We start from the raw sequence: 7,640 nt of genomic DNA, 5'->3' as shown, positions 1-7,640 counted from the left end.
TTTCCTTGCATACCACCATAGCAAGGAAAGTCCGGTGGTAGCTGTTCTGGCAGATTTATTTGACACATTTGACCGAAGGTGCGAAAAGAGTAGCGCACGGATCATCTGTTGCTTGCCCGCCCTCTGTGTTTGGTTGGTTTCGCACTTGTTCCAGCAAGACACAAGGCATCCATGTCCGCTCCTGAGCCATCGCTCGTGTACTGAAAAGAGGAGAATAGATTGGGACCAGCTTTTGGCCGGGATAGGAGGTAGAACAATCAATTGGTTCCCCCGATGGAAAGAAGGAAAGGAGGGAGTTCTTTTCTCATGTGGAGGGTACCCAAACATTCCGCTGATAGGAACGAGGGGTTGTATTAACTTCAATCCCGCGCTCGCTATAAGACAACTAGGGTACCCCATGAGGGGAGCACCGATGGAAGAAAGCATGTCTCCTTTCCTTGTGAGGGATTTCGGCGCACAAAATTTCAAGGCTATACAAGAAATCCATAAGGCATGGGAAACCCCGTTAAGGAAAGATCAAGAACTTAGGGGCATTCGTAATGGCATCATTGGTGGGTACCATGAATGGCTGAAAGTTCATATACGAGGTTTAGATTGGCTCGCCAAGTTAAAAGTCGTCAGCGAAGAGAGTTTTGAAGCACCGGAAGAGGACGAAGAAGTCCAAGCTCTCAAAAGCGAGTTAGGAAAGGCGAAACTTGCCAAGGAGAAGTTCAAGTTGGCCACTACACACATCCGGAAGGAGTGTGCCGGATTTCGGGAAGAGAATGCGACTACCGCGAAAGCCCTTGAACAAGAGACCAAGAGGGCTCGCAAGGAAGAGTATGGCCGTAACAAATTTCGCGGAGCTCTGTGGGGTAGCAACAATGAACTCAAGCTGCGAAGGGAAGAGAGGGACCAGTCGCGAGCACATGGCATGGTTTTGGAAGAGGAGTTAGTTGCCTGTTCAAGGTCCAAAAGAAGCTTGTCTCAGCGTTTATGCGAGACGGAGACCAACATGCTAGCTATCATCGCCAAGTACCAAGAAGAGTTAGGTCTAGCCACGGCCCACGAGCGTAGGGTCGCGGACGAGTATGCCCAAGTATACGCGGAAAAAGAGGCTAGAGGAAGGGTGATCGACTCTTTACACCAAGAGGCAACCATGTGGATGGATCGGTTTGCTCTTACCTTGAACGGGAGTCAAGAACTTCCCCGATTGTTAGCCAAGGCCAAGGTGATGGCGGACACCTACTCCGCCCCCGAAGAAATTCATGGGCTTCTAGGCTATTGTCAGCATATGATAGACTTAATGTCCCACATAATTAGAAATCGCTAGGAAACTTGTATGGTCTCTCAGACCTTGACTAGATACGACTTTCTTTTTGAAATAAAATGAGTTGGTCCCATGTTTCTACTCCAAAAGCTTGTGCGAATCAAATCACTCTTGCATTTCATCTCTACCATGCATTCTTTCTTTCTTTACCCACTCCTCACGTTTGGTTTTTTAGGGAAAAACACCATAACTAAACGCGCCACAAGGCATCCCTATCACACCAGATCCAAATCTAGAACGATGGGTGATCAAGAGGAGACACAGGAACAGATGAAAGCCGACATGTCGGCTCTGAAAGAACATATGGCCTTTATGATGGAGGCCATGTTAGGAATGAGGCAGCTCATGGAGAAGAACGCGGCCAGCGCTTCCGCTGTCAGTTCGGCTGCCGAAGAAGACCCAACTCTCTTGGCAACTGCGCACCATCCTCCCTCAAACATAGTAGGACGGGGAAGGGACACACTGGGGCACGATGGCAGCCCTCACCTGGGATACAACCAAACGGCTTACCCTTATGGATTGCCGCCCAACTACTCACCACCCGTCTTGCAAGACGATGCGGTCCATATTGCTTCTCCCGTCCTTGAAAGAGAACCTCCTCAACAGCCCGACGAGGTCCACAAAGACCCTCAAGACTATGCTCGAAGGGATGTCGAGTTCTATCCCCCGATCCCCGAAGGGCCGTCACCCAGCACGTTGCCTCAGCCCAACATCACGACACAACCAATAGTTTTGTCCACGGAAGGACCACCCCCGGCAACTGAAGAAAGGAGGAAGCTCGATCTCCTCGAGGAAAGATTGAGAGCCGTGGAAGGATTTGGGGATTATCCGTTCGCAGACATGACGGATCTTTGCTTAGTACCCGATGTTGTTATCCCCCTGAAGTTCAAAGTGCCGGACTTCGACAAGTATAAAGGGACGACTTGTCCCAAAAACCATCTCAAGATGTACTGTCGCAAGATGGGCGCACACTCTAAAGATGAGAAGCTTTTAATACACTTCTTTCAAGATAGCTTGACCGGAGCCGCGGTAGTTTGGTACACTAATTTGGAAGCTTCCCGTATCCGTACTTGGAAGGATCTGATTACTGCCTTCCTAAGGCAATATCAATATAACTCCGATATGGCTCCCGATCGCACTCAGCTGCAGAATATGTTCAAGAAAGAGGGCGAAACCTTTAAAGAATACGCCCAGCGATGGAGAGATTTGGCGGCACAAGTAGCTCCTCCCATGGTTGAGAGAGAGATGATCACCATGATGGTAGACACTCTGCCAGTGTTCTACTATGAGAAGCTAGTAGGTTATATGCCGTCCAGCTTCGCGGACCTAGTGTTCGCCGGGGAAAGAATCGAGGTAGGGTTGAAAAGAGGAAAGTTCGATTACGTTTCCTCCACGAGTGCGAATGCCAAAAGAATCGGGGCAACAGGGGCAAAAAGGAAGGAAGGAGATGCCCATGCCGTCTCTTCAACGCCCGCGTGGGTCAAACCCCCGCAGACACCTCATGGTACCCATCAGTACGCGCAACATCACCCGAGCTTCTCGGCTCATACTGGGAACGCCTCTACTTCAGCACCCGTGCAGCCTAAGGCACCCACCCAGAGGGAAGCTCCCCAAGTTCCAACTCTGAACACGACTCGCACGGCCGGTAATTCCAACGCGACAAGGAACTTCCCTCCAAGGCCATTTCAAGAATTCACCCCACTCCCAATGATGTACGAAGACCTCTTGCCGTCCGTCATCGCCAACCATTTGGCCGTTGTAACTCCCGGAAAGGTCCTCCAATCCCCTTTCCCAAAGTGGTATGACCCTAATGCAACTTGCAAGTACCATGGGGGTGTCCCGGGACATTCCGTTGAAAAATGCTTGGCCCTTAAATACAAGGTCCAACATTTGATGGATGCTGGATGGCTGACCTTCCAAGAGGATCGGCCCAATGTGAGAACCAATCCACTCGCCAATCATGGAGGGGGAGCAGTTAACGCCGTTGAGTCCGATAGGTCGCGCAGGTCTAAACCTTTAAGGGATGTGGCAACCCCTAGGAGGTTTATCTTTGAGGCCCTACAAAAGGGAGGTGTGATTCCCCATAGTGGATGTAAGGAGGATTCCTGTTTGTTGCATTCCGGCGAGCTGCATGACATGGAAACGTGTTTGGGAGTAGAGGAATTGTTACAACGGATGATAGATCAAGGTCGACTGGAAGTTGGCAGTGAAGGAAGAGAAGAGAAGCACATATGCATGCAGTCCACGGATGGGAGCAGTGTTGCGAAACCCAAACCCTTGGTGATATACTTCACTAAAGGCACAGCTTCGCAAAAGCCCGGACACCCCTTAGTAGCTAAACCTGTTCCTTTCCCGTACCAAAATAGCCACACAGTACCATGGAGATATACACCTCCGAGGGAGAAGGAAGAAGAAGCCACCGACGTCAGCTCATTGTCGGCTAAAGTAACAAATATCACGGGACTGAGTGGTGTGACCCGTAGCAGTCGTGTGTTCGCGCCTCCAGACCTACCAGTCCAACCCGCGAACGCCAAGGGAAAAGGAAAAGTGGTGGAGGAACAAGATGGCGAAGCACCCCACGCTTCGAATAAAGATATTCTGGCAAAAGGCCTTCCGGAGAAAAAGGATGGTAAAAAGGAAGTGTCGCTAGAGGAAGCCAGCGAGTTCCTCCGTATAATTCAGCAGAGCGAATTCAAGGTTATCGAACAGCTCAACAAAACTCCGACTAGGGTCTCGTTGTTGGAGTTACTCATGAGTTCCAAGCCTCATCGGGCTCTGCTAGTGAAGGTTTTGAACGAGGCCCACGTGGCCCAAGATATCTCGATAGAAGGTTTCGGAGGGCTGGTCAATAATATCACTGCCAACAACTATCTCGCCTTCGTCGAAGAAGAGATCCCCGCCGAGGGGAGAGGGCATAATAAAGATTTGCACGTATCAGTCAAGTGTATGGACCATATCGTAGCCAAAGTGCTCATCGATAATGGTTCCAGTTTAAACGTGATGCCTAAGAGCACCTTGGAGAAATTACCATTCAATGCCTCCCACTTAAAACCGAGTTCAATGGTGGTTCGTGCCTTCGACGGCACCCGCCGAGAGGTTAGGGGAGAGATCGATCTCCCAGTACAGATAGGCCCTCACACCTGTCAAGTTACTTTCCAAATAATGGATATTAACCCTCCCTACAGCTATCTGTTGGGGCGCCCGTGGATCCACTCAGTAGGGGTTGTTCCCTCAACACTCCACCAAAAGTTGAAATTCGTAGTGGAGGGGCATTTGGTCATCGTGTCAGGCGAGGAAGACATCTTGGTGAGCTGCCCGTCCTCTATGCCTTATGTGGAGGCCGCAGAGGAGTCACTAGAAACCGTTTTCCAGTCTTTCGAGGTGGTAAGCATTTCCTCCGTGGATTCCTTTTCTAGGTAGCCTTGCCTATCCAATGCAGCAGTAATGATTGCCCGAGTTATGTTGGGAAACGGTTACGAACCCGGAATGGGTTTGGGCAAAGACAACGGCGGCATAACTAGCCTGATAAATGCCAAAGGAAATCGTGGGAAGTATGGTTTAGGATATAAAGAGAAGCATCGCGGGAAGGAAAAGCAGTGGCCAAAGCTCGCAGTTGAGACAAGAAAGTAAAGGAAGTCCGCCCTGCCACATAAGTAGAAGCTTTATAAGCGCAGGTTTGGGAGACGAAGGTCAAGTGGTCGCGATATACGAAGATGATGTTCCGAGTACATTGGATTTAGTACAACCATGCCCTCCTGATTTCCAGCTGGGAAATTGGCGAGTGGAGGAATGCCCCGGCATTTACGCAACGAGCATAATGTAAACCTTTACGGTTTTAAAAGCTCTATAGTTGGGCCTAGGCTTTAGAGTTTTTCCTTTTGTTAAGGCTTTGTGTCTTTTGAATTTATAATACAAAGATCTTTCTTCATCTGTTCCTACGTCTCTACCCATTCTCATTCATTTGCATGTTTACTTCTTTATTTTTGAAACGGCAGATCCGATGACGAGTCCCCCGAACGTACTAATACCTGGGACCCGCTTATCAACTTCGAGCAAGAAACGAATCAAACGGAAGATGAAGGGAACGAGGATGTGGGACTTCCCCCAGAATTAGAAAGAATGGTCGCCCATGAGGACCAAGAAATGGGGCCTCATCAAGAAAAAACAGAGCTAGTAGACTTGGGAATTGGCAGTGGAAAAAGGGAAGTAAAGATAGGCACAGGTATTACCGCACCTATCCGTGAAGAATTAATAATCCTGCTAAGAGACTACCAAGACATCTTTGCTTGGTCATACCAAGATATGCCCGGTTTGAGTTCTGACATTGTACAGCACCGATTACCTCTAAATCCCGAGTGTCCCCCGGTAAAGCAGAAACTGAGAAGGATGAAGCCCGAAACATCCTTGAAGATAAAAGAAGAAGTGAAGAAGCAATTTGACGCTGGTTTTCTAGTCGTCGCCCGGTATCCAGAATGGGTTGCCAACATCGTACCGGTCCCTAAGAAAGATGGGAAAGTACGAATGTGCGTGGATTATCGGGACCTGAATCGAGCCAGTCCCAAGGACAATTTTCCTTTACCACACATCGATATCCTCGTAGATAACACGACCAATTTCGCTTTATTTTCCTTCATGGACGGTTTTTTCGGTTACAATCAGATAAAGATGGCGCCGGAGGATATGGAAAAGACTACTTTCGTCACCCTGTGGGGGACGTTCTGTTACAAGGTGATGTCCTTTGGACTCAAGAATGTCGGGGCAACTTATCAACGGGCCATGGTAGCTTTGTTCCATGATATGATGCATCAAGAGATCGAGGTCTACGTAGACGACATAATTGCTAAATCTAAATCCGAGGAAGAACACCTTGTCAACCTGCGGAAGTTGTTCGAAAGGCTTAAGAAATATCAATTAAGGTTGAACCCCGCTAAGTGTACCTTTGGGGTCAAATCAGGGAAATTGCTTGGTTTCATTGTAAGTCAGAAAGGGATAGAGGTAGACCCCGAAAAGGTGAAGGCTATCCTTGAGATGCCGGAACCCCATACAGAGAGGCAAGTCCGAGGTTTCCTGGGACGCTTGAATTATATTGCCAGATTCATATCGCAGCTCACCGCCATTTGTGAGCCGTTGTTCAAGCTCTTACGCAAAAACCAAACTGATCGCTGGAATGAGGATTGCCAAGAAGCTTTTGGAAGGATCAAGAAGTGCCTTATGAATCCTCCCGTGCTTATGCCACCAGTACCTGGAAGGCCTCTCATTTTGTACATGACAATCTTGGACGAGTCAATGGGGTGTATGCTGGGGCAACATGACGAATCCGAAAAGAAAGAGCGCGTTGTTTACTACCTAAGTAAGAAGTTCACGACCTGTGAAATGAATTACTCGTTGCTCGAAAGAACGTGTTGTGCTTTAGTATGGGCATCCCATCGCCTAAGGCAGTACATGCTGAGCCATACTACCTGGTTGATATCCAAGATGGACCCGGTTAAGTACATCTTTGAAAAGCCAGCTCTCACGGGACGAATCGCCCGGTGGCAAGTCCTGCTATCCGAGTTTGATATAGTTTACGTCACCCAAAAGATGATACAAGGAAGCGCCTTAGCAGATTATTTGGCTCAACAGCCTCTTAACGACTATCAGCCCATGCATCCTGAATTCCCGGATGAGGACATCATGGCCTTATTTGAGGAAAAATTGGACGAAGATCGGGGCAAATGGACCGTATGGTTTGACGGAGCATCAAACATTCTAGGCCATGGCGTTGGGGCAGTATTGGTCTCTCCGGACAATCAATGTGTACCTTTCACAGCCAGGCTAGGATTCGACTGCACTAACAACATGGCCGAATATGAAGCATGTGCCCTAGCCGTCCAGGCAGCGATTGACTCCAATGTGAAACTACTCAAGGTGTACGGCGACTTAGCGTTGGTAATCCATCAGCTGAGAGGGGAATGGGAAACTAGAGATCCCAAGCTGATACCCTACAAAGCCTATATCAAGGAATTGGCTAAGACCTTTGATGAGATCTCCTTCCATCATGTTCCCCGCGAGGAAAATCAAATGGCGGATGCGCTTGCTACTTTGGCGTCTATGTTCCAGCTAACGCCGCATGGGGATCTACCTTACATTGAATTTTGGTGTCGTGGCAAACCCGCACATTGTTGCCAGGTAGAAGAGGAACGGGACGGAAAGCCTTGGTATTTCGACATCAAGCGATATGTCGTAAGCAAAGAATACCCGCCAGAAATTGCCGACAATGATAAGAGGACATTGAGAAGGTTGGCCGCCGGTTTCTTCATGAGTGGAAGTATACTGTATAAGAGAAATCACG

Source organism: Glycine max, chromosome 13 (assembly GCF_000004515.6).
Source record: "Glycine max cultivar Williams 82 chromosome 13, Glycine_max_v4.0, whole genome shotgun sequence".
In the NCBI taxonomy this organism is placed as follows: domain Eukaryota; kingdom Viridiplantae; phylum Streptophyta; class Magnoliopsida; order Fabales; family Fabaceae; genus Glycine; species Glycine max.
This window is presented reverse-complemented; position numbering follows the sequence as displayed.